The 25623-nt window shown below is 47.8% G+C and overlaps 1 protein-coding gene across 1 annotated transcript in view; it reads right to left on the reverse strand.

The window, feature by feature from the left end:
- Positions 1 to 23969, reverse strand: part of LOC116968000 (myeloid cell surface antigen CD33-like) — a 39101-nt gene extending 15132 nt beyond the window's left edge. The window contains exons 1-2 of the mRNA XM_033014635.1: positions 23848 to 23969; positions 3715 to 3790 (exon numbers count right to left, since the gene is read on the reverse strand). The gene's annotated coding sequence lies outside the window, so the exon portion shown is untranslated. The remainder of the gene's footprint in view (positions 1 to 3714; positions 3791 to 23847) is intronic.
- Between the last annotated feature and the right edge of the window lie 1654 nt (positions 23970 to 25623).

Raw genomic sequence — 25623 nt, forward strand, 5'->3', positions numbered from 1 at the left:
ATCCTACACACACTAGGGACAATTTACAATGTTGCCAAGCCAATTAGCCTACAAACCTGCATTTCATTGGAATGAAGGGGGAAGGGGTGTGTGAGGAGGGTGTTTGTGGGGTTGCGTGGCTAGGGGGTGTCGTGTGGCTAGGGGAGGGCGTGTGTGCGGGTGTGGGGGAGGGCGTGTGTGGGGGGTGAGTGTGGGGGGTGAGTGTGGGGGGTGAGTGTGGGGGGTGAGTGTGGGGGAAGTGTGGGGAAGGGGTGTGGGGAAGGGGGTGTGTGGGGGTGGGGAAGGGTGTGTGGTGGTGTGTGGGGGAGGGAGTTGGGGAAGGTGGGGTGGGGAGGGGGATGTGTGCGAGAGGTACGGGGGGTGTAGGGGACGGGGGGGTGTAGGGGAAGGGGGGGGTGTAGGGGACGGGGGGGTGTAGGGAAGCGGGGGTGTAGGGAAGGGGGGGTGTATGGGGACGGGGGGTGTAGGGAAGGGGGTGTAGGGAAGGGGGGTGTAGGGAAGGGGGGGATGTGTAGGGAAGGGGGGGTGTAGGGGACGGGGGGGTGTAGGGGACGGGGGGTGTAGGGGACGGGGGGTGTAGGGGACGGGGGGTGTAGGGGACAGGGGGTGAAGGGGAAGGGGGGGTGTAGGGGACGGGGGGTGTAGGGGACGGGGGGTGTAGGGAAGGGGGGGGGGTGTATGGGGACGGGGGGTGTAGGGGATGGGGGGGATGTGTAGGGAAGGGGGTGATGTGTAGAGAAGGGGGGGTGTAGGGAAGGGGGGGTGTAGGGGACGGGGGTGAAGGGGACGGGGGGTGTAGGGGACGGGGGGTGTAGGGGACGGGGGTGAAGGGGACGGGGGGTGTAGGGGACGGGGGGGTGTAGGGGACGGGGGGGTGTAGGGGACGGGGGGGTGTAGGGGACGGGGGGGTGTAGGGGACGGGGGGGTGTAGGGGACGGGGGGGTGTAGGGGACGGGGGGTGTAGGGGACGGGGGTGTAGGGGACGGGGGGGTGTAGGGGACGGGGGTGTAGGGGACGGGGGGGTGTAGGGGACGGGGGGTGTAGGGGACGGGGGGGTGTAGGGGACGGGGGGGGGGTGTAGGGGACGGGGGGGTGTAGGGGACGGGGGTGTGTAGGGGACGGGGGGTGTAGGGGACGGGGGGGGTGTAGGGGACGGGGGGTGTAGGGGACGGGAGGGGTGAAGGGGACGGGGGGTGTAGGGGACGGGGGGGGGTGTAGGGGACGGGGGGGGGTGTAGGGGACGGGGGGTGTAGGGGACGGGGGGGTGTAGGGGACGGGGGGGGGGGTGTAGGGGACGGGGGGTGTAGGGGACGGGGGGTGTAGGGGACGGGGGGTGTAGGGGACGGGGGGTGTAGGGGACGGGGGGTGTAGGGGACGGGGGGGTGTAGGGGACGGGGGGGTGTAGGGGAGGGGGGGGTGTAGGGGACGGGGGGTGTAGGGGACGGGGGTTGTAGGGAGCGGGGGGGTGTAGGGGACGGGGGGTGTAGGGGACGGGGGTGTAGGGGACGGGGGGTGTAGGGGACGGGGGGGTGTAGGGTAGGGGGGTGTAGGGAAGGGGGCGATGTGTAGGGAAGGGGGGGATATGTAGGGAAGGGGGGGATGTGTAGGGAAGGGGGGGATGTGTAGGGATGGGGGGGGGATGTGTAGGGAAGGTGGGGCGTGTAGGGAAGGTGGGTGCAGGGGAGGGGGATGTGGGAGTGGGCTCAGTAGCCCACACTGCGCTGCTTTAGCTTTATTCTCGGCAGCTTCTGGACGGGTGACATCTGAACCGTTTTTGAGCAAATTTAAAAACAACAGAGAGGGGAAGTGGTCAAGATGAGAGTTTTAGTAATAGTGTAGACAGAAGATAGATTGTATCAGGATGCATCGCAGCTTGCTTTGGGAACAGCTCCATCCAAGATCGCAACAGGTCCTTCGGCCCACCATGTCCATGCCAACCCTTTTTTCAGCCCATCTATTGGTATGGTTGTATAATTGCCACGTGTACCAGAATTCAGTGTTTGCACAAAACCCAGGCAAGTCGTACTGTATAAGGGCATAAGTGATAGGAACAGAATTAAGCCATTCGGCCCATCAAGTCTGCTCCACAATCAATCATGGCCGATCTATCACTATCTCGTAACCTCATTCTCCTGCCTTCTCCCCATAACCTCTGACACCAGTACAAATCAAGAATCTATCCGTCTCTGCCTTAAATAATCCACTGATTTAGCCTCTACAGTCTACTGTGGCAAATAATTCCACAGATTCACCACCCTCTGACTGAATATATCCTTCCTCATCTCCTTCCTAAAAGAACATCCTTTAATTCTGAGGCTGTAATCTCTAGTCTTAGACTCTCCCACTAGTGGAAACATCCTCTCCACGTTCACTCTATCCAAGCCTTTCACTATTCTGTATGTCCCCCCCTCATTCTGCTAAACTCCAGCGAGTACAGGCCCAGTGCTATCAAACGCTCATCATATGTTAACCCACTCATTCCTGGGATCATTCATGTAAACCTCCTCTGGACCCTCTCCAGAGTCAGCACATCCTTCCTCAGATATGGGGCCCAAAATCGCTCACAATATTGAGTACAATATATACTGAGAGTCGTGGGAGAGGGAGACACAGAAATACCTTTCTGTCCTGGGCCTCCTTCACTGTTAGAGTCAGGCACAACGCAAATTGGGGAACAGCACCCCATATTACGCTTGGGCAGCTTACATCGGTATGATTATCTACTTCTCTAACTTCGTAGCCTTGCTTTCCCTCTTTCTCCATCCCTCCTCTTTCCTATTCTACAACCAGTCTGACCGTCCCCTTGATTAAATCTTATCTCTGTTTGCTTCGTTGTCACCTTCTCCTAGCTAACAATGATCTATTCTACATTTTCATCCAACCTCATTCTCTTTGCCTTGTTTTCACACCTTTCACTTCCTTATCTCCGTGTCTCTCTCCCGTGACTCTCAGACTGAAGAACGGTCTCGACCCAAAACATCACCCATTCCTTCTCTCTGATTCTCAGATTCGGGGACAGTTTCTTCCCAGCTGTTATCAGGCAACTGAATCATCCAACCACAACCAGAGAGCAGCGCTGAACTACTGTCTACCTTTTTGATGACCCTCGGACTATCCTTTATCAGACTTTGCTGGTTTTACCTTGCACTAAACGCTATTCCCCTATCTGTACACTGTAAATGGAACAATTGTAATCATGTGTAGGAAGGAACTGCAGATGCTGGTTTAAACCAAAGTTAGACACACAATGCTGCCTTAACTCAACGGGGCAGGCAGCATCTCTGGAGAGAAATAATGGGTTTTCACACCTTACCCTTCCATATCTCTAAACTCTGGATAGAAGAAATGGGTGTCACTTCGGGTCAAGACCCTTCTTCTATCCAGAGATGCTGCCTGTCCCACTGAGTTACTCCAGCATTTTGTGTCTATCTTTGATTGTAAACATGTGTTGCCTTCCCTCTGACTGGTTAGCTTGGAACAAAGGCTTTTCCCTGTAACTCGGTGCACGTGACAATAAACTAAACTAAACTCTCCAGAGATGCTGCTTGTCCCGCTGAGTTACTCCAGCGCTTTGTGTCTATGTTTGGTGTGAATCAGCATCTGCAGTTACCTCAATACACAAAGTATTTCAGTGATCAGACTCTGCATAAAGTCGCAACTCTGCCGAACTGGTGGTTGTTCGTGGGAACGAGCGACAGACACGGAATTACATACCTGGGTTCTGTCCGCTGGTCGAGTATCGACTGACAAACACTCAGGGAGCCAGTGTCCTCGTCCTCAGCGGCCGTCACTGTGTGGAGAACACAAATATGTAGAGGGATAGATTAGCATCTGGAAACAGAAGTAAAATAAGGAAGTATTATTTTATCAGCAAACGGTTAAGTAAGTAAGTAAGTAAGTAAATAAGTTTATTGGCCAAGTATTCATATACAAAGAATTTGCCTTGGTGCTCCACCCACAAGTAACAACATGACATACAGTGACAGTTACGAATGACTCAGAAAACACTAAACATTAATAATAATAACACATTAATGATAAAACACCATTGATCAAGCATGTGAACCAACATAATACCAGATCAAAGGGAGGCTACAGATTTTTGGCCGTTGAGTAGAGCAACTATTCGTGGATAAAAACAGTTTTTATGTCTGGCTATGGCAGCTTTGACAGTCCGGAGTCGCCTTCCAGAGGGAAGTGATACAAAGAGTTTGTGGCCAGGGTGAGAGGGGTCAGAGATGATCTTGCCCGCTCGCTTCCTGGCCCTTGCAGTGTACAGTTCATCAATGGAGGGAAGGTTGCAGCCAATAACCTTCTCAGCTGATCGGACGATTCGCTGCAGCCTCCAGGTGTCGTGCTTGGTGGCTGAGCCAAACCAGACCAAGATGGAGAAGGTGAGATGGTCGTGTAGTATTGGACCATTATTGCCTGTGGCAGATTGTGCTTCCTCAGCTGCCGTAGGAAGTACATCATCTGTTGTGCCTTTTTGACTGTGGGGTCGATGGTAGCCCCCCATTTAAGGTCCTTGGAGATGATGGTTCCCAGGAACTTAAAAGACTCCACAGATGTGACTGTGGTGTTGTTGATGGTGAGTGGGGTGAGGGGAGGGGGAGCTCTCCTAAAGTCTACAATCAATTCCACTGTCATAAGAGCATTGAGCTGTAGGTTGTTGCGATGGCACCAGGACGCCAGCTGTGACACTTCCTGTCTGCAGGCAGATTCCTCCCCATTCTGAATCAGTCCAATCAGGGTTGTGTCATACACAAACTTGAGACGCTTGACAGAGTTGTCTGTGGAGGTGCAGTCGTTGGTGTAGAGAGAGTAGAGGAGAGGAGAGCGCTTTGCGATGCTCCTATGCTGAGCGTTTGCGGGTCCGAGATGTGCTTTCCCAGCCTCACAAGCTGCTTCCTGTCTGTCAGGAAGCTGGTGATCCACCGCCAGAGGGGTGCACGCACAGTCAACAAGGAGAATTTGGAGTGTAATAGCACTGGCACAATGGTGTTGAATGCAGAGCTAATATCAACAAATAGGATCCTCGCATAGGTCCCCTGGCGGTCTAGGAGCTGTAGGATGAAGTACAGGCCCAGGTTGACTGCATCATCCACAGATCTATTGGCCCGATATGCAAACTGCACAGGGTCCAGCAGGGGGGTCGTGATATTTTTCAGCTTGGCCAGCACAAGCCTTTCAAGTGTCTTCATGACCACAGAGGTCAGTGTGACAGGCCTGTAGTCATTAAGACAAGTAATCCTTGCCTTTTTGGGTACAGGGACAATAGTGGAGACTTTGAAGCAGGCAGGGACAGTACATGTTTGCAGGGACTGGTTAAAAATGTCTGTATTGATCGTTGTTTGGCACAGAGTTTAAGAGTAGAGGGGGAAACATTGTCAGGTCCTGGAGATTTCCGGCTTTTTTGTCTTCTGAAAAGCCTCTCTGCCTCCTCTATTTTTATTGTTGATGATTTGATGTTGTTCAGCAAGGAGGGTGTGGGTAATTGGGTGTGAAGTGGTGATTGGAGGGGGGTGGGTGCAGAAGGGCCCAGTCTTTGCAGACTGAGGTCAGGCTGTGAGTGGGTGTGAAGTGTTGGTTGTGGTGGGAAATGGTCCAGTCTTTTCATACTGCAGTCTTGCCTTAAGTAGGTGTGAAGTGGTGAATGGGAAGGAGTGGGTGCAGGGTCGATTCTTTGCAGACTGGGGTCTGGCTGTGTTAGTTGGGGAGGGGGGGGGAGGGTGTACCAGGGTTACGTTTCTGATTTTCAAACCTGCAGTAAAATTCATTCAGGTGGTTGGTCAGCTGACGATTGTGCAAGAGCGGGGGACTATCCTCTTATAGCTAGTAATTTCTTGCAAGCCCTTCCAAACTGAAGAAGAGTCATTTGCTGAGAACTTGCTCCTCAACTTCTCAGAGCACCTTTCCTTGGCAGCTCTGATTCCTCTTCTCAGCTTGTACTTGGCCTGCCTGTAGAAGTCTGCATCCCCGCTCCTGTAGGCCTCCTCTTTAGACCGCCGGAGCTGTCTGAGTTCTGCAGTGAACCAGGGCTTGTTGCTGTTGAACCATGTCCGGGTCTTAGTTTGAATGCAACTTTCCTCGCAAAAGCTGACATATGATGATACAGTGTGATGATACAAAGCCAGGTCTCGGTGAAACACAGGGCAGCAGCTCGAGAGAAGTCCTTGTTTGTCCGATGCAGGAGTTACAGTTCGTCCACTTTGTTCTTGAGAGAACGTACGTTTGCCAGGAATATGCTCGGGAGTGGTGTGCGTGATCCTCGTCGCAAGAGTCGGGTGAGTGCTCCAGAGCGCTTCCCACGGGTCCACCTCCATCTCAAGACCTTGAACGCAGCCACAGCCCCGCCGACGAGTATGTCCAAATAATCCAGCGAGTGAGAGAAATCCGGAACGGTGTTTGGAGGTACCGTATGTCCGATGTTTATGAATACATCTCTCATGAAAGTAATCTTTGTAGGGTTTTCACAGACGACACAAACGAACAAACACATACAAAACAGCAAGGAGCAGTACACCGTGGCTGCCATCGTTGGCTCCAGCAGGAGCAGCTACACTACAAGCAAGCTACACTGCAATAAATTAATCTCTTAAAGATATTGTGGATACCACTGGTAAGAATGGAGACAGACAATCCTGTTTAAAAACCTACACTTGTGAATACCATGAAGAGCTGGAAGTGTGGAGAACTTAAAATCTACCAGTCTATTAACAAACTATTCAATTCAATTCAATTCAATTCAACTTTAATGTCATTGCACAAATACTGAGTATGGGTACAACGAAATGCAGTTTTGCGTCAGTCCGTAGTAGTGCAATATAGAAAAAAAAAAAAAAAAAGAGGATACAGAACAATAAAAAATACAGAATAATTAAACAATGGGGACGGAGGGACCGGAGGAATCTATCGACGGGACTCCAAGTTCAGCAATGCGACGGTATGATTGTAGAAGCTGTTCCTCATCCTACTGGTACGAGACCTGAGGCTCCTGTACCGCCTCCTTGATGGGAGGAGGGCAAACAGTCCATGGTTGGGGTGGGAGGGGTCTTTAATGATCTTCCTAGCTCGTTTCAGACACCGTTTTCGGTGGAGGGCATCCATGGCAGGGAGCGGGGCACCGATGATGTGCTGCGCGGTTTTCACCACCCGTTGTAGTGCCTTCCTGTCCGCAACAGTGCAGCTGCTGTACCATACCGTGAAGCAGGTGGTCAGGATGCTCTCGATGGTACACCGGTAGAAGTTGGTCAGGATCTGGGGGGACAGGTGGGCTTTCTTGAGCCTCCTCAGGAAGTAAAGGCGCTGCTGTGCCTTTTTGATCAGCTTGGAGGTGTTGAGGGACCAGGACAAATCCTCCGAGATGTGTACCCCGAGGAATTTGTAGCTGGAGACGCGCTCCACCTCAGTCCCGTTTATGTGGATGGGGGTATGTCTGCCCCCTCTGACCTTCCTGAAGTCGACAATAAGTTCCTTCGTCTTCTTGGAGTTGAGGACGAGGTTATTATTGGCACACCAGGTTGTCAGGTGCTGGACCTCCTCTCTGTAGGCTGACTCATCGTTGTCACTGATCAGTCCTACCACCGTGGTGTCGTCAGCAAACTTAATGATGGCGTTGGATCCGTACTTAGGGATGCAGTCGTGGGTGAAGAGGGAGTAGAGGAGAGGGCTGAGCACACAGCCCTGTGGCACGCCGGTGTTCAGTGTTATAGTGGTGGAGGTGAGGTTGCTAGCCACCCGACTTCATTCCATCAATTAAGTTAACATGTTAAAAATATTTTTACGCAAAGTTCTCGATTTAAAAATCTCAGGATGTTAATAATAGATACAAGCAAGCTACACTACAAGCAAGCTACACTGCAAGCAAGCTACACTGCAAGCAAGCTACACTGCAAGCAAGCTACACTACAAGCGAGCTACACTACAAGCAAGCTACACTACAAGCAAGCTACACTGCAAGCAAGCAGCTACACTACAAGCGAGCTACACTGCAAGCGAGCTACACTACAAGCAAGCTACACTGCAAGAAAGCTACACTGCAAGCAAGCTACACTACAAGCGAGCTACACTACAAGCAAGCTACACTACAAGCAAGCTACACTGCAAGCAAGCAGCTACACTACAAGCGAGCTACACTGCAAGCGAGCTACACTACAAGCAAGCTACACTGCAAGCAAGCTACACTACAAGCAAGCTACACTACAAGCAAGCTACACTACAAGCAAGCTACACTACAAGCAAGCTACACTACAAGCAAGCTACACTACAAGCAAGCTACACTACAAGCAAGCTACACTACAAGCAAGCTACACTGCAAGCAAGCTACACTACAAGCAAGCTACACTACAAGCAAGCTACACTACAAGCAAGCTACACTACAAGCACGCTACACTACAAGCTACACTACAAGCAAGCTACACTACAAGCATGCTACACTACAAGCAAGCTACACTACAAGCAAGCTACACTGCAAGCAAGCTACACTGCAAGCAAGCTACACTGCAAGCAAGCTACACTACAAGCAAGCTACACTACAAGCAAGCTACACTACAAGCAAGCTACACTACAAGCAAGCTACACTACAAGCAAGCTACACTACAAGCAAGCTAACCCATTTAACCCCAGATGGGACATGACTTTGACTTATTGGAGGGAGTGCTGTACTGTGGGAAGAGCCCCTCACTATCTCTGCAAACCTATTCTGGCTGTGACCCTATTACTGGTCTCTACAACCCCCTCCCCACCAGCCCCTACACCCCTCTCTGTCAAATTGGAGGTATTTAATCTAACGGGTGTGCCAGCTTCCTGTTCCACAGTGCCATGGTTAGGTTGCTGATTTGGATAAGACTGCACTGATTCAAGAATTGTTTAGGAAAGAACTGCTGATACTGGTTTGGACAGGCAGCATCTCTGGATAGAAGAAGGGTCTCCACCCGAAACATCACCCATACCTTCTCTCCAGAGATGCTGCCTGACCCGCTGAGTTACTGATTCAAGAATGTCTGGAATTGTGCAAGGCAAGTTTACTCAACTAACTATGCAAAGTTTTATAATGAATTAGCAGAGGGTCAGAACCAAGAACAGAGAACAGCACAGGAACAGCCCCTTCGACCTAAAATGTCCGTGCCGAACATAATGCCAAATTGATGTTCTTTGCCTGTACATAATGTGGAATTCTCTGCATGTCCATGTGCCTATTTAAAGGCCACCAAAACACCACTATCACCGCTGCGTCGACCATCACCCCTAGGCACCACCACTCTCTGGGTAAAAAATAATCCCCACACATTTTAGATCGCGTTAAGTTTAGAGATACAGCGTGGAAACAGGTCCTTCGGCCCATCAAGTCGGTGCCAACCAGCGATCCCTGCACAGTAACACCATTCGATACACACGAACAATGGCGGACTGGCCAGGGTGTCAGCTTGCAAGTGGCAAGTGGGCCCCTGATGAAGTGGGCCCCATATATCAAATAAAAATGCAACAAAGAAACAAACACAGACAACTGTTTTAGTAATCAAAAGGAATAAGAAAAAAAAGAGAACAGGACACAAATAAGCAGTGCATGAAAATAGTGCACTAGACGTGGCCTTTACCATCCTTTTATATATTTTTTCGAGTTTCGTAAAATAATTATTGGTAAACAATATCCAAGTTCCATCTCCCAGATGTACTGGAGGACAGAGGATCTAAGGGGGTAGATGAACTGAAAGAAATTTTCATTAGACGAGGAATAGTATTGGGTAGGCTAATGGGACTGAAGGATGATAAATCCCCTGGGCCTGATAGTCTGCATCCCAGGGTCCTCAGGGAGGTGGCTCTAGAAATAGTGGACGCATTGGTGATCTTTTTCGAATGTTCAATAGATTCAGGATCAGTCCCTGTGGATTGGAGGATAGCTAATGTTATCCCACTTTTCAAGAAAGGAGCGAGAGAGAAAACGAGGAATTACAGACCAGTTAGCCTGACGTCGGTGGTGGGAAAGACGCTGGAGTCAATTATTAAAGAGGCAATAATGGGGCATTTGGATAGCAGTTAAAAGGATTAGTCCAAGTCAACATGGATTTATGAAAGGGAAATCATGCTTGACTAATCTTCTGGAATTTTCTGAGGATGTGACAAGTAAAATGGATGAAGGGGTGCCAGTGGATGTAGGGTATCTAGACTTTCAGAAAGCCTTCGATAAGGTCCCGCTCGGGAGACTGGTGACTAAAATGAGAGCACATGGTATTGGGGGTAGGGTGTTGACATGGATAAAAAATTGGTTGGCAGACAGGAAGCAAAGAGTAGGAGTGAACGGGTCCTTTTCAGAATGGCAGGCAGTGGCGAGTGGAGTGCCGCAAGGCTCGGTGTTGGGGCCGCAACTGTTTACCATATATATTAATGATTTGGAAGACGGAATTAGGAGCAACACTAGCAAGTTTGCGGATGACTCAAAGCTGGGTGGCAGTGTGAACAGTGAAGAGGATGTTAGGAGGTTGCAGGGTGACCTGCACAGGTTGAGTGAGTGGGCAGATGCAGTATAATATAGATAAATGTGAGGTTATCCACGTTGGCGGCAAAAACAAGGGGGCAGATTATTATCTCAATGGGAGGTACACAAAATTGCTGGGGAAACTCAGCGGGTGCAGCAGCATCTATGGAGCGAAGGAAATAGGAGACGTTTCGGGCCGAAACCCTTCTTCAGACAGACTGATCTCAATGGGGTTAGGTTAGGTAAGGGGGAGGTACAGCGAGACCTGGGTGTCCTTGTACGCCGGTCACTGAACGTTGGCGTGCAGGTACAGCAGGCAGTGAAGAAAGCTAATGGAATGTTGGCCTTCATAACAAGAGGATTTCAGTATAGGAGTAGAGAGGTTCTTCTGCAGTTGTATAGGGCTCTGGTGAGACCACATCTGGAGTATAGTATACAGTTTTGGTCTCCTAATTTGAGGAAGGACATCCTTGTGATTGAGGCAGTACTGCGTAGGTTCACCAGATCGATCCCTGGGATGGCGGGACTGTCATATGAGGAAAGATTGAAAAGGCTAGGCTTGTATTCACTGGAGTTTAGAAGGATGAGGGGATATCTTATAGAAACATATCAAATTATAAAAGGACTGGACAAGCTAGATGCAGGAAAAATGTTCCCAATGTTGGGCGAGTCGAGAACCAGGGGCCACAGTCTTAGAATAAAGGGGAGGTCATTTAAGACTGAGGTGAGAAAAAACTTTTTCTCCAAGAGAGTTGTGAATTTATGGAATTCCCTGCCACAGATGGCAGTGGAGGCCAAATCACTGGATGGATTTAAGAGAGAGTTAGATAGAGCTCTAGGGGCTTGTGGAGTCAAGGGATATGGGGAGAAGGTAGGCACGGGTTATTGATAGGGGACGATCAGCCATGATCACAATGAATGGCGGTGCTGGCTCGAAAGGCCGAATGGCCTCCTCCTGCTCCTATATTCTATGTTTCTAAGTTCAACTACATGAGAATTCAAACGTAAATTACTAGTTATGCATAGTACTGATCTCATTTACATGAATCGACAACAACATATGTCAGAAATACTCCGCAATCTATCAATGTGGTTAATGATGGCACCTTAGATAATTTTTTTGCAGCATCTCTAATTAAAAGGAAAGAAGAAGTATTGAAGCAGAGAAGTATTGTCATGAGGATTCTAGACATCATGAAGATGTTAGGCAAGCAAGCACTTCCTTTTCGAGGTCACAGAAATGACCTCTACATTCTAGATAATGAGGTTCTGAATCAAGACAATTTTTTAGCTACAGTGCAGTTGATGGCAAAATATGACCACATTATGGCAGCTGACGTTTCTGCAGTGCAAAACAAGTCTAAACAAAGAATCAAATGATTAGAGCAACAAGGAAAGGCTCAAAGTAAAGGCCATGGTGGACTTGTTACATACCCGAGTAAAACAACTATAAACATGTTAATCAAAATTATGAAGAATATAATACAAGAAAGAATTAGTCATGAAGTTTCTCAAGCAAAATATTATTCTATTCAGGTTGATTCAACACAAGATAAAATTCATCTATCGATTGGTACAAATACATCGATAGATGCTCCTGAACACAACATCAGTGATGTAACCTGGGGTCATTGGATGTTTCGGGGCTTTCAACATCAGACACCCTCACCCAGGCGACCCAGCCGTGGTTGATCAGACCACGACTTGTGTTCAGGTGGCATTCGCTCCTCCCCATGGACTTCCTCTCCTGACCCAGAGCCATATCGAGGCCTTCTCCGCTGCCTCTGTGGTGTTCTTGATGGCCCTTCTCCTTGCCACTCCGTTTATGCCCAGTGCACTCAAGGCTTTGTAGAGCGATTGCCCTGCAAAACCTCTGCAGCCAACCTCGATGGGCATATACCTTGCCTTTCAGCCCTGCTTGCGGCAGTCTATGACCAGTTCTTCATATTTGGCCATCTTCCTCTCGTGGGTCTCCTCCAGACGGTCCTCCCACGGCACTGTCAGGTCCAACAAGACGATGTTTTTGGTCGCCTCTGAGACCAGGAGGATATCTAGATCAGGGTGGTCGTGGCAATGTGCTGTGGGAACTTGAGTTGTTTCACCAGGTCTACGGAAAGCTGCCAGTCCTGCGCAGTCGCCAGGATTCCTGATGGATCCCTGGCTGCTGTGGTTCTTGGCAGCTGCACTCCAGCCTTCACGAAGGTGATCATCTGGGTGGTGGGGCGTTCTCGTCTGCAGCTGCTGATTCCCATGCTGATGGCTTCTGCAATGGGTTTGAGAACCTGGTCGTGACGCCATGTGTACCGGCCCTGCCCAAGAGCTTTTGGGCAACAGCTCAGGATGTGTTCCAACGTCCCCTTGCCTGAGCATTGAGGGCAATCTGGAGATTCCGCTTTGCCCCAGACGAAGAGGTTCGATGGGCTGGGCAGGACATCATACACTGCCTGGACCAGGAACTTGATGCACTGTGGTTCAGCTTGCCAGAGCTCAGCCCATGTGATTTTTCGGATGTTACTGCTTGGTGTTATATCCGTAAGGGGCGATGCTGCTAAGGCTCCTGGGCAGTCCCAGCCACCTTCTGAGAAAGCTGCTGACTTTTCTCTCCAAACTCTCTACGATGGATATTGGGACTTCGTAGACAAGCAGTGGCCAGAGTATCCTTGGCAGGATACCATGCTGGTAAATCCATGCCTTGAACTTGCCTGGAAGCCCCGATCGGTCTCAACCAACTCTCCAGCTCCTGATAGGTTGCCTGGACAGATGCTGTATCCTTCAGGCTGCTGTTAAACACCTTGCCAAGAATTTTCACTGGCCTTTCGGAGACAGTTGGGATTGGTGTCCCTTCGATGTTGACGCGGAACCTGTCCATGACTTTGTCCTTCTTCAGCACCAGTGACCTTGATTTTCCTGGCTTAAACCTCATCCTTGATGATCCAATCAGTTTCTCCAACCCCTGCAGGATCCACCTGCCTCCTGGCACTGACTCAGTGGTGACAGTCAGGTCGTCTATGAAGGCTCTGATTGGCGGTTGGCGCATTCCTGACTTGGTCCGAGGGCCCCGGCATTCTGGCTCAGCAGACTTGACGATCATGTTCATCGCCAAGGCAACAAGGATCACAGAGATGGTACAGCCTGTGATGATCCCAACCTCCAGTCTGTGCCACTCTGATGTTACTGACCCTGATGAGACTCTCATGCTGAACTGGTTGTAATAGTGCAGGATGAGATCTGCCACTTGGCCCGGCACATGATGCTTGGCCATGACTGTCTGGATCAGCTTGTGCGGGATGGAGCCGTAGGCGCTGGCCAGGTCAAGCCAGAGCACTGTCTGGTCACCCTTGTTCTCCCTGGCTTCTCTGATGAGCTGGGACACCACTCCCATGTGCTCTAGACACCCCGGCACTCCAGATAAGCCTCCCTTTTGCACTGAGCTGTCGATGTAGCCATTGCTGGAGAGGAAGTTGGTCAGCCGCCTCGCCACTATGCTGAAGACAATATTGCCTTCAACACTTAGCAAGGAGATGATTCTGAACTGATCGATCATTTAGGAATCTTCCTCCTTTGGGATCCAGACTCCTTCAGCGAATCGCCACTGCTGCACCACTTTTCCTCTCCTCCAGATGACTTTCAGGATCTTCCACAGCAGTTTCAGTAACAAGGGGCAGTTCTTGTAGACCCTGTAGGGGACTCTGCCCGGGCCAGGGGCTGAGCCAGCTCTTGCTCTCTTCACAACGTCCTGGACCTCTTTCATGAGTGGCTCTCTACTATCAATCTCCTTGATGGGTGGAGGTGGTTTTATCAGGATGTTGCATTGGCCCAGCTCCTGCTGCCTGACGGGGTCACTGTAGGTCGTCTGGATGTGCCGGTCGATCTCCTCCTTAGAGCAAGCCAAACTCCCACTGCGCTTCTGCCCGAGTAGTTGTTTGGTCAAGCCGAAGGGGTTGGCTATGAACGATGCTCGCTTCCTGGCTCTTTCCTTCCGGCGTCTTCGGTGCCACTGAGCTCTACGGAGGGTCATCAGCTTCTTCCTCGGGATGGTTCGCAGCTCAGCCAAGGGGGGACATTGCTCTTCCCTGGCCTCTTTATACTGCTTCTTGAGGGACTTCAGCTCCTGCCGGATCTTGTGGATCTTTGTTGCTCCTTGGTTCATGGTGAAAGGTGTTCTGGCCGGCTTCTTCTCCACTTCTCCAAACCTTTCCACTGCTAGGCTGATGATGATTGTCGTCATCGTCCGCAGCCTTCGGTCCACGTCTCCCTTCGCAGTTGCTTCTAGCACCTTGTCGACGTCCTCGTCGAACTGATGCCAGACTGCCGTCTTGCAGGCCTGAGACCATCTGACTCGAACCTTTTCCGGAGAACTGTTCCGAGGGACTAGTTGCGCCACTTGGAGGCTTCAGGCTCTATGGGGTGATTCCGGGCCCGACTCCTCCTGCGTCTCACCAGGTAAAATACCTGTGCGTTGTGACACTCCCTGTCCCTCCAAACACTTCATCCGGTGTCTGGTGAATCTTCAGGCCTCGGCTGTTCTTGCAAACCTTTCCACATCTGCATTTGATACTCATAGTCGGTTGTCCATTGCCATTAGTCGTTAACCTTTGATCCGTCCAATAGAGGTGCTCATCCTCCCCCTCTTTCGGGCACCCCTGGGGATATTTTTCCATGTGTTTTTCTGTAGCGTGATTTGGGTCTCCTCCTCTCAGAGGATGCGGTTTGGGCTGCCAACCTGCCCAGCCCCGGTTGCCGTCTTTCCGAGCTGTCCACTGTCTCTCCAGTCGTCACCACCCTATTCTTGGTTGTCAACCAGTCTAGTCCTGGTCGCCACTGGTTTCACTGGTTTCACCAGCACATTGATTGATACAAAAACATCAATAGATGCTCCTGAACACATCATCAGTGATCAGTAGCATTATTATTCGGTATGTGATTAAAGGTATTATCAGTTGTGCCAAGTAACGATGGTACAGGACAGGGACTTTTTGATCTATTGATTGAAACATTACAGCATCTTAAAATCGACCACCGAAAATGTTTACATGATAGCACAGATGGCGCTACAAGCTACCATGGCCAGTATAATGGTTTACAAAGTAAAATTGCTGATGTGGCTGATCAACATGTTCATATATGGTCCTATGCCCATGTCTTGAATTTGGTGATAACTGAAACAACAAAATGTTGTGTGCCTGCAGTTTCTTTTTTCAATTTGCTCCAGAATATAGCAACTTTTGTGAAAGCATCATACAAGAGAATGGCTGTATGGATAGAAGGTGTTGGAAAACATCTAGGGCAAGAAAAAATGAAACGATTAAAGCTAATTGGTGAGACCAGATGGTCAGGAAAATCCAATGCAGCAACAACTATATTTGGACGTTTTGATGATGCCGCTGCCAGTACTTTCGTAAATCTATTGACATGCTTATCAATGATACAAGATTCAGAAAAGTTGAGGCAAAAACAAAACATGAAGCAAATGTTTTACTTCAAAGTCTTCTAAAGTTTGAGACCATATTGACAGCATTTACTTACTTGTATATATTTGAAACTACAACCCCGTTATCAAGTTATCTACAGACAAGTGGTTTAGATATGTTTACTGCATGGAGTTTGGTAGATTCAGCTACAACAAAGTTGAAGGAACAGACAAGAACATTTGATAACGTTCACAGCAAGGCTTTGGAATTTGTAAATAAGTGTAATGACAGGATTTCACAGATGAATATGGATGAAAATCAAACATTGGAAATTGATGCATTGGAAACAGCATTGCCAGTTAAGAGGCAGAGGAAGAAGAAAAGAATGGCAGATGAGTGTATTGATGATGAAAGAAATTCCTCAGATTCTCTCGCTGATTTTCGAGTAAATGTGTTTAACCCAATAATGGATTGCATTGTCCAGTCACTAGAATCCCGCTTTGTACAACACAAACAGTTGTATAAAGATTGGACCCAGCAAAGTTTAAAACTATTGCAGAGAAGGGCCTTGAAGATGAAGCATTGAAAGGTATTATAGAAACATAGAAACATAGAAAGTAGGTGCGAGAGTAGACCACCAGGTCCGTCGAGCCCGCACCGCCATTCGCTCATGGCTGAACACTAAACAGACACACTTACCCACAAACAGTAGACACAAGACACAGAACACAAGACACTACCCTCCCCTTTATACCGCTATCACCCCTCTCCACCCCAAGAACCTCGTGATCTCCTGGGGGAGGCAAAAAACCGGATATAAACCCAGGTCCAATTCGGGGGAAAAATCCGGGAAATTCCTCTCCGACCCCAATCCAGGCGATCGACACTTGTCCAGGAGATCACTCAGGTCTTACTATACTAACCATACCTAGGTCCATATCCCTGCCCTCTCCCCGTAGCCCCTTATCCCCTTGGCAGCTAAAAAACCATCTATTTTAGTCTTAAATATATTTAACGTTTCTGCTTCCACTGCTCCCTGGGGCAGTGAATTCCATAAATTAACCACCCTCTGGGTGAAGAAGTTCTTCCTCATCTCAGTTTTAAAAGAGCCCCCCCTTATTCTGCAACTATGTCCCCTAGTTCTAGTTTCCCCGATCATTGGGAACATCCTCGGTGCATCCACCCGATCAAGGACCCTCACGATCTTATATGTTTCAATGAGATCGCCTCTCATTCTTCTAAACTCCAAAGAGTAGAGTTCCAGCCTACTTAACCTTTCCTCATATGTCAATCCCCTCATTGCAGGAATTAATCTTGTAAACCTTCGCTGCACTGCCTCCAGGGCTAGTACATCCTTTCTTAAGTATGGACCCCAGAACTGTACACAGTATTCCAAATGTGGTCTCACTAATACTGTGTACAGCTGCAGCAAGACCTCCGTGTTTTTATACTCAATCCCCCTAGCAATAAAGGCCAGAACTCCATTGGCCTTCCTGATTGCTTGCTGCACCTGCATACTAACTTTTAGTGATTCATGTACTAATACCCCTAGATCCCTTTGCGTTGCATTACAACGCAGCTCCTCCTCATTTAGAAAATAACTTGCCCTATCATTTTTTTTCCCAAAGTGAATGACTTCACATTTATTAGTATTAAATTTCATCTGCCAAGTTGTTGCCCACTCACCTAACTTATCTATATCCTTTTGCAGACTCTTCCTATCCTCCTCATCCCCTACTTTTCCTCCCATTTTTGTATCGTCCGCAAATTTTGATATATTACACTTGGTTCCCTCCTCCAAATCATTTATATAAATTGTGAACAACTGGGGTCCCAGCACCGACCCTTGCGGAACCCCGCTAGTTACCGGTTGCCATCCCGAGTATGAACCATTTATCCCCACTCTCTGCTTCCTATTTGTTAGCCAATCCTCTACCCATGCTAATATATTACCCCCAATCCCATAATTTTTTATTTTTAGCAAAAGTCTCTTATGTGGCACCTTTTCAAAAGCCTTTTGGAAGTCCAAGTATACCACATCCACCGGTTCCCCTTTATCCACCCGGGTTGTTACTTCCTCAAAGAATTCGAGCAGATTCGTTAAACAGGACTTCCCCTTCACAAAACCATGCTGGTTCTGTCCGATGAAGTCATGTTTATCCAAGTGCCCCGTTAGTGTTTCTTTAATAATTGTCTCTAACATTTTACCCACCACCGATGTTAGACTAACCGGTCTATAGTTACCCGCCTTCTGTTTACTTCCTTTTTTAAATATAGGTGTTACATTGGCCATTTTCCAATCCACTGGGACCGTTCCTGCCTCCAGGGAGTTTTGGAAAATTATCACCAATGCATCCACAATCCCCACCGCTATCTCCCTCAAGACCCTTGGATGTAATCCATCAGGCCCAGGGGATTTATCCTCCTTCAGTCTCATTAATTTCCCTAATACCACCTCCTTGGTGATCTTAATAGTATTTAGCTCCTCCATTCCTACCGCCCCCTGTTTATCCAGCGTTGGAATATTTTTTGTGTCTTCTATGGTGAAGACTGATACAAAATACTCGTTTAATGCCTTTGCCATTTCCATGTTCCCCACCAACAACTCTCCAGTCTCACCCTCCAATGGACCAACGTTCACCTTAGCCACCCTTTTTCTTTTTATATAGCTATAAAAACTCTTACTATTAGTTTTTATGTTGTTCGCTAAATTCCTTTCATAGTCTATTTTCCCCGTCTTAATTAATCTCTTAGTTATTTTTTGCTGACCTTTAAATGCTTCCCAATCCTCTACCCTCCCACTATCTCTGGCTACCTTATATGCCCTTGCCTTCAGCCGAATACTATCCTTTATAGTTTTACTGAGCCATGGCTGACTGTTCTTACCCTTACCCCTTTTTTTCTTCATAGGAATAAATTTTTCTTGAAGGTTATACAGTAGACCCTTAAACGTACACCACTGCTCATGTACCGTCTTATTCTTGAGTCTGCTATCCCAGTCAACTTTGATCAGCTCAGTCCTCATACCTTCATAATCCCCCTTATTTAGACTAAGCACCCTAGCCTGAGTTTCAACCTGCTCCCCTTCTATTTGAATATGGAATTCGACCATATTGTGGTCACTTGTTCCCAACGAGTCCCTAACTATGACATTTTTAATTAATCCTGCTTCATTACACAGGACCAGATCCAAGATTGCCTCCCCCCTTGTCGGTTCTGTGACATACTGTTCTAGGAACCCGTCTCTAATACATTCTATAAACTCTTCCTCTAGTCTACCCTGCCCAGTTTGGTTTGCCCAATTAATATGAAAATTGAAGTCCCCCATGATTACAGCAGTTCCCTTTTTACATGCGTCAACTATTTGCAGATTTATGTTCTGACTAACAGCGTCACAGCTATTTGGAGGTCTATAAATTACACCCACTAGTGTTTTTTTCCCCTTGTTATTCTCTATCTGTACCCAAGCTGTTTCACTATCCTGATCCTTCAACGCAATATCCTTCCTCTCTATTGCCGTTATTCCCTCCCTTATTAAAAGGGCCACCCTCCTCCCTTTCTTTCCTGTCTATCTTTCCTGTTTGTCGACTACCCCTCTATATTTAACTCCCAGTCCTGATCCCCTTGCAGCCATGTCTCCGTAATGGCCACGATATCATAACTATATATACTTAATTGCACCGTTAATTCATTTATCTTATTTCGAATACTCCGTGCATTTAGATAAAGCACTTTCAGATGATTTTTACTACCCTTCCTTTCCGTTTTTGCCCCTTTTACATCTAGAGCTTTATCTTCACACATTCTATCTCCTGTCACATTTTGATTTTCCGCTTCCCCACTGATACCCTGCTCTATTTCCTCTACCCCTGCCGTTATTACCCCCCTTGATACCTCCCCCCCGCTACTTAGTTTAAAGACCTCTCTACTGCCCTAGTTATATGACTTGCCAGGACCCCAGTCCCAGCACCGTTCAGGTGAAGTCCGTCCTTACAGAACAGATCCCCCCTGTCCCAGTACTGGTGCCAGTGGCCCAAGAAACCAAACCCATTTTTCCCACACCAGTCTTTGAGCCACGCATTCAGCTTTTTAATTTTACGTACCCTCGCCGATTTGGCCCGTGGCTTAGGTAGCAATCCGGAGATCAGTACCCTCGAGGTTCTGCTTTTTAATTTATTCCCTAACTGCTCAAACTCCTTCAGCAGATCCTCCTTCCTCGTCCTTCCTATGTCATTGGTCCCCACATGGACCACGACCACTGGATCCTCCCCCTCCCTCTGCAAATTTCTCTCCAGCATCGCAGAGATATCCTTAACCCTAGCACCGGGTAGGCAACACAGCCTTCGGGACATGTTCTGCTGGCCGCAGAGAACCTTATCTACCCCCCGAATAATACTATCCCCTATCACTACGGCATTTCTTCTAACTCCCCCCTCTTGAATGGCCCCCTGATCCACGGTGCTGCAGCCAGGTTGCTCATCCCTCCCACAGCCCCTGATCCCGTCCTTACATTGAGTAAGAGCCTCGGTCATGCTCGTCAGGGACAAGGGCTGTGGCTCCTGCCGCATCTCCTCCTGGTTCCCCCTACCTGCCTCGCTTATGGCCACACCTTCCTTTCCTTGCTCACTGCCTACTGAATTAGTTAAACTGGTCGGTGTGACCATCCCCTGGCACAAAACATCCAGGTAATACTCCCCCTCCCTGATGTACCGCAGCGTATGAAGTTGGGTCTCCAGCTCATCAATGCGGAGCTCGAGTTCCTCTAGCCTCAAACACTTACTGCAGCTGTAGGGACCTTCTACATCAATGGTGTCGACAAATTCCCACATCTCACAGTATTGGCACATCTCCTGGCCGCCCATCTTATATAAGTAATTAACTGGTCCTATTTAAGAATCCCCTACCCGGATTACTGTATTGATACACCCCTTATTTATATAATCCTACCTCCTATAAATGGGAAAGTACTCACCCCAGCCGTAAATTACCTACTGGTTTGGCTGTCTAGTGGTAATTCCGTCCGCTCTTCCTGTCTGGTCCACTGCTCCCTTGCAGTGCGTGGCAAACCTCTTTGCCTCTGTTAGTCTCTCGAGCCGCGGCTCCGTCCGTCCTCCCTCGGCGACAGCACCTGTGGCACCTGCAGAGAAGGGCCTTGAAGATGAAGCATTGAAAGGTATTATTAAGCTGTTACCACAAATCTGCAAAGATCAAGTAATATTGGAATTGTTTTCTTTTGCTTCAAACTTTGATGTATTAAAGCTATTGCTTAATGATGGTGAGAATATGGATTCCAGTTGCAACAATTGTGAAATTTGCAGCACTTGCCCATCGTGTGTTCTAAAAATTCTGGTATCCAACAGACTTCATAACAAGGCATATGATAACCTTTATGAACTTTATAAAGTCATCTGCACACTATCAGTTACTCAAGTCCAATGTGAGAGGACATTTTCAAAGCTAAAGATCATAAAGACAAGGTTAAGAAATTTGCTGTCTGAGGAGAATTTGGAATCATACATGTTGCTATCCATTGAAAAGGAATTGTTAGATGAATTGGATGAAGAAGCAATTATTGGCAGATTCGTACAATCATCAGCGAACACAAACGATTGCTCTTAATATAGTGGACCATGCAATGCTCTATTGTGCTTTTGAACTATGTTAATATGTAAATTGTGCAGTAAACTATTTAAAAATATCAACCAATTACTTAAACATTTTAAAAAGTAAATAAAGAATTCAATTATAACATTCTGTATTTACATTTGGTATCTACTGCCAGTAATATGTACAGTACATATACACTGTAATTACTAAGAAATACACATTTTTTCCACAACAATTTAATTGTACCCTTTTTTCCATATGTATTTTTTGAAAAATTTATTTATTCGTTATGAAAATTAAATGATAGCATTGTAGTTGTGGGTGGGCCCCCTTTGTCTCCTGGCAACCAATAATTTTAGACCCAGTCCGCCACTGTGTGGCTGAGTGAGTTTGCTAACGACACAAAGGTTGGAGGAGTTGCAGACAGTGAGTAAACTGTCGGAAAATACGGTGGGATGAAAATCAGATGCAGAAATGGGCGGAGAAATGGTAGACGGAGTTTAATCCGAGCAAGTGTGAGGTGCGCACTTTGGAAGGATGAAGGCACAAGGAGAGGGTGTAGAGTTAATGGCAAGACCATTAACAGCATTGATTTTTTTAGTTTACTTTAGAGAAACAGCACGGAAACTATGCAGCACACACTGGAAACAATTTACATTTATACTAAGCCAATTAACCAACAAACTGTAGCTCTTTGGAGTGTGGGAGGAAACATAAGATCTCGGGGAAACACACACACATTCGTCCAAACTCCATACAGACAAGCACCTATAGTCGGGATTGAACCTGGGTCTCTGGCGCTGTTAGGCAAGATGCGGGTGATCGTGGGCTTGTCCCAACATCTTATTCCTGTGATCTTCAAAGGAGGAGTTGTGGTGACCACAGGCTTCTTTTGCAGTCCACCTTTGCCATAAGCAGTGCCGGCAGTGCAGATTTCTTCCTGGCAGCTCAACCTTTGAGCTTGAAGAAGTGATGATAGCAGTCTCTCGATTATCCTGGCGGGCAGTCTATGCCTGTGTGTATGTGTGTGGGTACAGTCCCTCGTTGTCTGTCGGCCAGAAGAATAACTGGCACCTCAGGCTTGCCAAGGCCACTCTATAAGCCTGAGGTTGAAGCCTTGTGTAGGCTTCTTTCCAGCAGTCCAGACCTGACCATTGCTGGTGGTCTCTGGTTTGGCCTAGTGGCTTAGTCTTCCTTGAACCTGCGATGGGGGATCGCAAGGACGGCATGGTGGCGCAACGATAGAGTTGCTGCCTTACAACTCCATGGACCCAAGTTAGATTCTGCCTATGGGTGCTGTCTCTATTGTGTTGACACGTTCTACCTGTGACCGTGTGTGTTTCCTCCGGGTGCTCCGGTTTCCTCCCATATTCAAGAGACAGACAGGTTTACAGATTAATTGGCCACTGTAAATTGTCCCTAGTGTGTAGGATAGAACTAATGTACAGGTGATCGCTGGTCGGTGGGGACCTGGTTCCTGTTTCCACATTGTATCTGTGATTCAACTAAAACGAAAACTCTGACTTCTTTCTGGTCCTCTCCCGGTCTGTCCATCAGGCTAGAATGCATGTGTTCCCGCCAGGGGCGGTGAGGAGGGAGAACTGTGCTTTGGGAGGGGTGGTGAGCAGGGAATGCTGCATTGTATTATGGAGAGTGAGGAGGGAGATCTACACTGTGGGTGGAGGGGGTGAAGGAGTGCCGTGTTGTGGAAGGGATGATGAGGAAGCGCTGTTCTGTGAGAGGAACTGTTCACTCCTTACCCTGTCTCCCCATCCCTCAGTCCCTCCTGACTTCCCCTCAAACCCTCATCCATCACAACTCAGACCCTCCTACCCTCTGTCCCTCACAACAGTCTCTCCTCACGGAGTCCCGATTCGAAACGTGGCCTATCCATGTCCTCCACAAATGCTGCCTGACCCACTGAATTACTCCAGTGCTGTGTTTATTTGTAATCCAGCATCAGCAGTTCCTTGCGTCTCGCCCCCATTTCCTGATGCTGCTCTCGCTCTCCCTTCCGCCCACACTCACCGGGGTCCCACACACACACACGCACTCGTCGCCCACCGCGGGAACCTCACAGCGGACGGAGGAGCAGGGTCCACGTCACAAGCGCATCGTACACAGACAGGGGAAACAGCTTGCATGAAACGTGTGTGTATCGATGCAGCGTTGCTGAGGGTGAAGCCGGCCGGCCTCAGACACATTCTCAAAGTATACCAGCGGAGTAAAATGGAAGGATCGAACCGAGGACCTGGTCTCAGAAAGCATTTAGATTTCACGTAGGAGAAAAAAACTCATATCAGCATGCATCATTAGAAAAAAGCAAATAAAAGGGAAGTAATATTTTCCACAAACCCCAATGGCAAGCACGGCTTCATAATTCTGCTTCATGTTCTTATAATGGACCTTCACCCAGTCACTTATTTCTTCAAACTCTTCCATGGAAAAATAGCCAGCAATGTCTTTGAACGTCAACATCCTGGAAAAACAAATATTGTACCTGATACACTTTGGTGCACAATCTGAAATAATCAGATATTAATTCCAAAACTGATTTAAAATATCAATTGTTTATTGACAATAAAGGAATCTAATCTAATCTAATCGAATCTAATACAGGACAATTCCAGGATAAAGTGTCAACAACTTAAAATAAAGGGTAACTTCGTCAGGATAGAAATGAGATATTTCTTCACTCAGAATATAGTAAGTTGTTTTATAGGGTTGAAATAAATCAGTTGTTATTTGCATTCCAGCAAGATCAAAATATTATTGATTCCAAGAAGTAATAAACCGTATCACAGTAAGAGAGGAAACTGCATTTGGGGTACAGGTCAGGCGTGATCTGCCTGAATGGTCCAGACCCAAAATGTTGCCTGTCAAGATTCAAGATTGCAGCTTCCAGCCAACAGACATCAGTGTCTACATCTCTGGCAATGAATACAGTGACTATCATGGGCTTCCGCTGCACTGAAGTCAGGAGCATCACCCAGGGGCTGCTGCAAAACCACTATTGTAAAAAAGAATAAGCTGTCGGAGATAAAATCGGAGATAATCAGCAAGCCAGGCAGCATCTGTGGAGGTAGAAACTGAGCGAATGTTTCAGGTTAATATTCTTTCCACACAGATGGGGAAAGTTGCCAGATAGAGACAGACATCTAGAGGGACGAGGGAGTTGATCTGAACGACCTCCAGGTTCAATATTAATGTCAGTGATCAAATCCAGAGCCCAGGGAACTCATTCACTCCTCACTGACACCAGTTCCTGGGGTTGTGATGGTCTGAGAAGGAGCAGATGCATTTCCCCCGTTCCCAGGCACCACGAGAGGACATTTATCCGGCATCTTCTGCCCACTCTCCATGTCAAAGCTACCTGGAGTCTCAGCTCTGAGCCCTGCGTCCCAGACATGATCTTGTCTCTTTCAGCAGCACTTCGGTCTCCCTTCCTGAGCTCAGACACCCACTTCTCCTCACATCACCTACACCTCGACTAAACCCCTCGCCTCAACCAATTCTCACACCTCACTACTAAACCTCGCCTCGATTAAATTTCACCTCACACCTAAACCTCAACTCACTAAACTGCACCTCTACTAAACTTCACCTCAACTAAACCTTGACTAAATCCTTGCCTCGACAAAACTTTACCTCACCTCAACTAAACGCCAAAGAAATCCATCCTTGTGGGGACATGGAACATCTGAACCATGTTCCAGGCTGCCACAATTGCCGACAAAATGGTGCGCTACCATCTCAGTCCTGGGCTTGGCTGAAATAAGATGGACGCAGTCAGGGGGGACCAAATTGGTCAGCGGGCAGTCCCTTATCTAGGAATGTTACAACATTTTGAGATTTTAAAAATCAAGCCTGTGATTTATCCCATCAGATAAAGCATAAAAAGAAGTTTAATTTGACACCTAATTCACTTTTATATCTTCAGTATTAAAAAAGTTATGGCCATTTTAATACTAAGAAATTAGCATCTTGTTCCCTATTGCTTTTCCATTAACTTAACACAAAAGCTGTGATAGAGGACAGTAAAAAGCCCATAACTTACTTAAGAATTAAGAGAACTGAATGAAATGTTCAGTTATTATAGATTGAAGAATTCTGAAATCCGTAACGCTGTCG

This window comes from Amblyraja radiata, chromosome 43, assembly GCF_010909765.2.
Source record: "Amblyraja radiata isolate CabotCenter1 chromosome 43, sAmbRad1.1.pri, whole genome shotgun sequence".
Taxonomy (NCBI): domain Eukaryota; kingdom Metazoa; phylum Chordata; class Chondrichthyes; order Rajiformes; family Rajidae; genus Amblyraja; species Amblyraja radiata.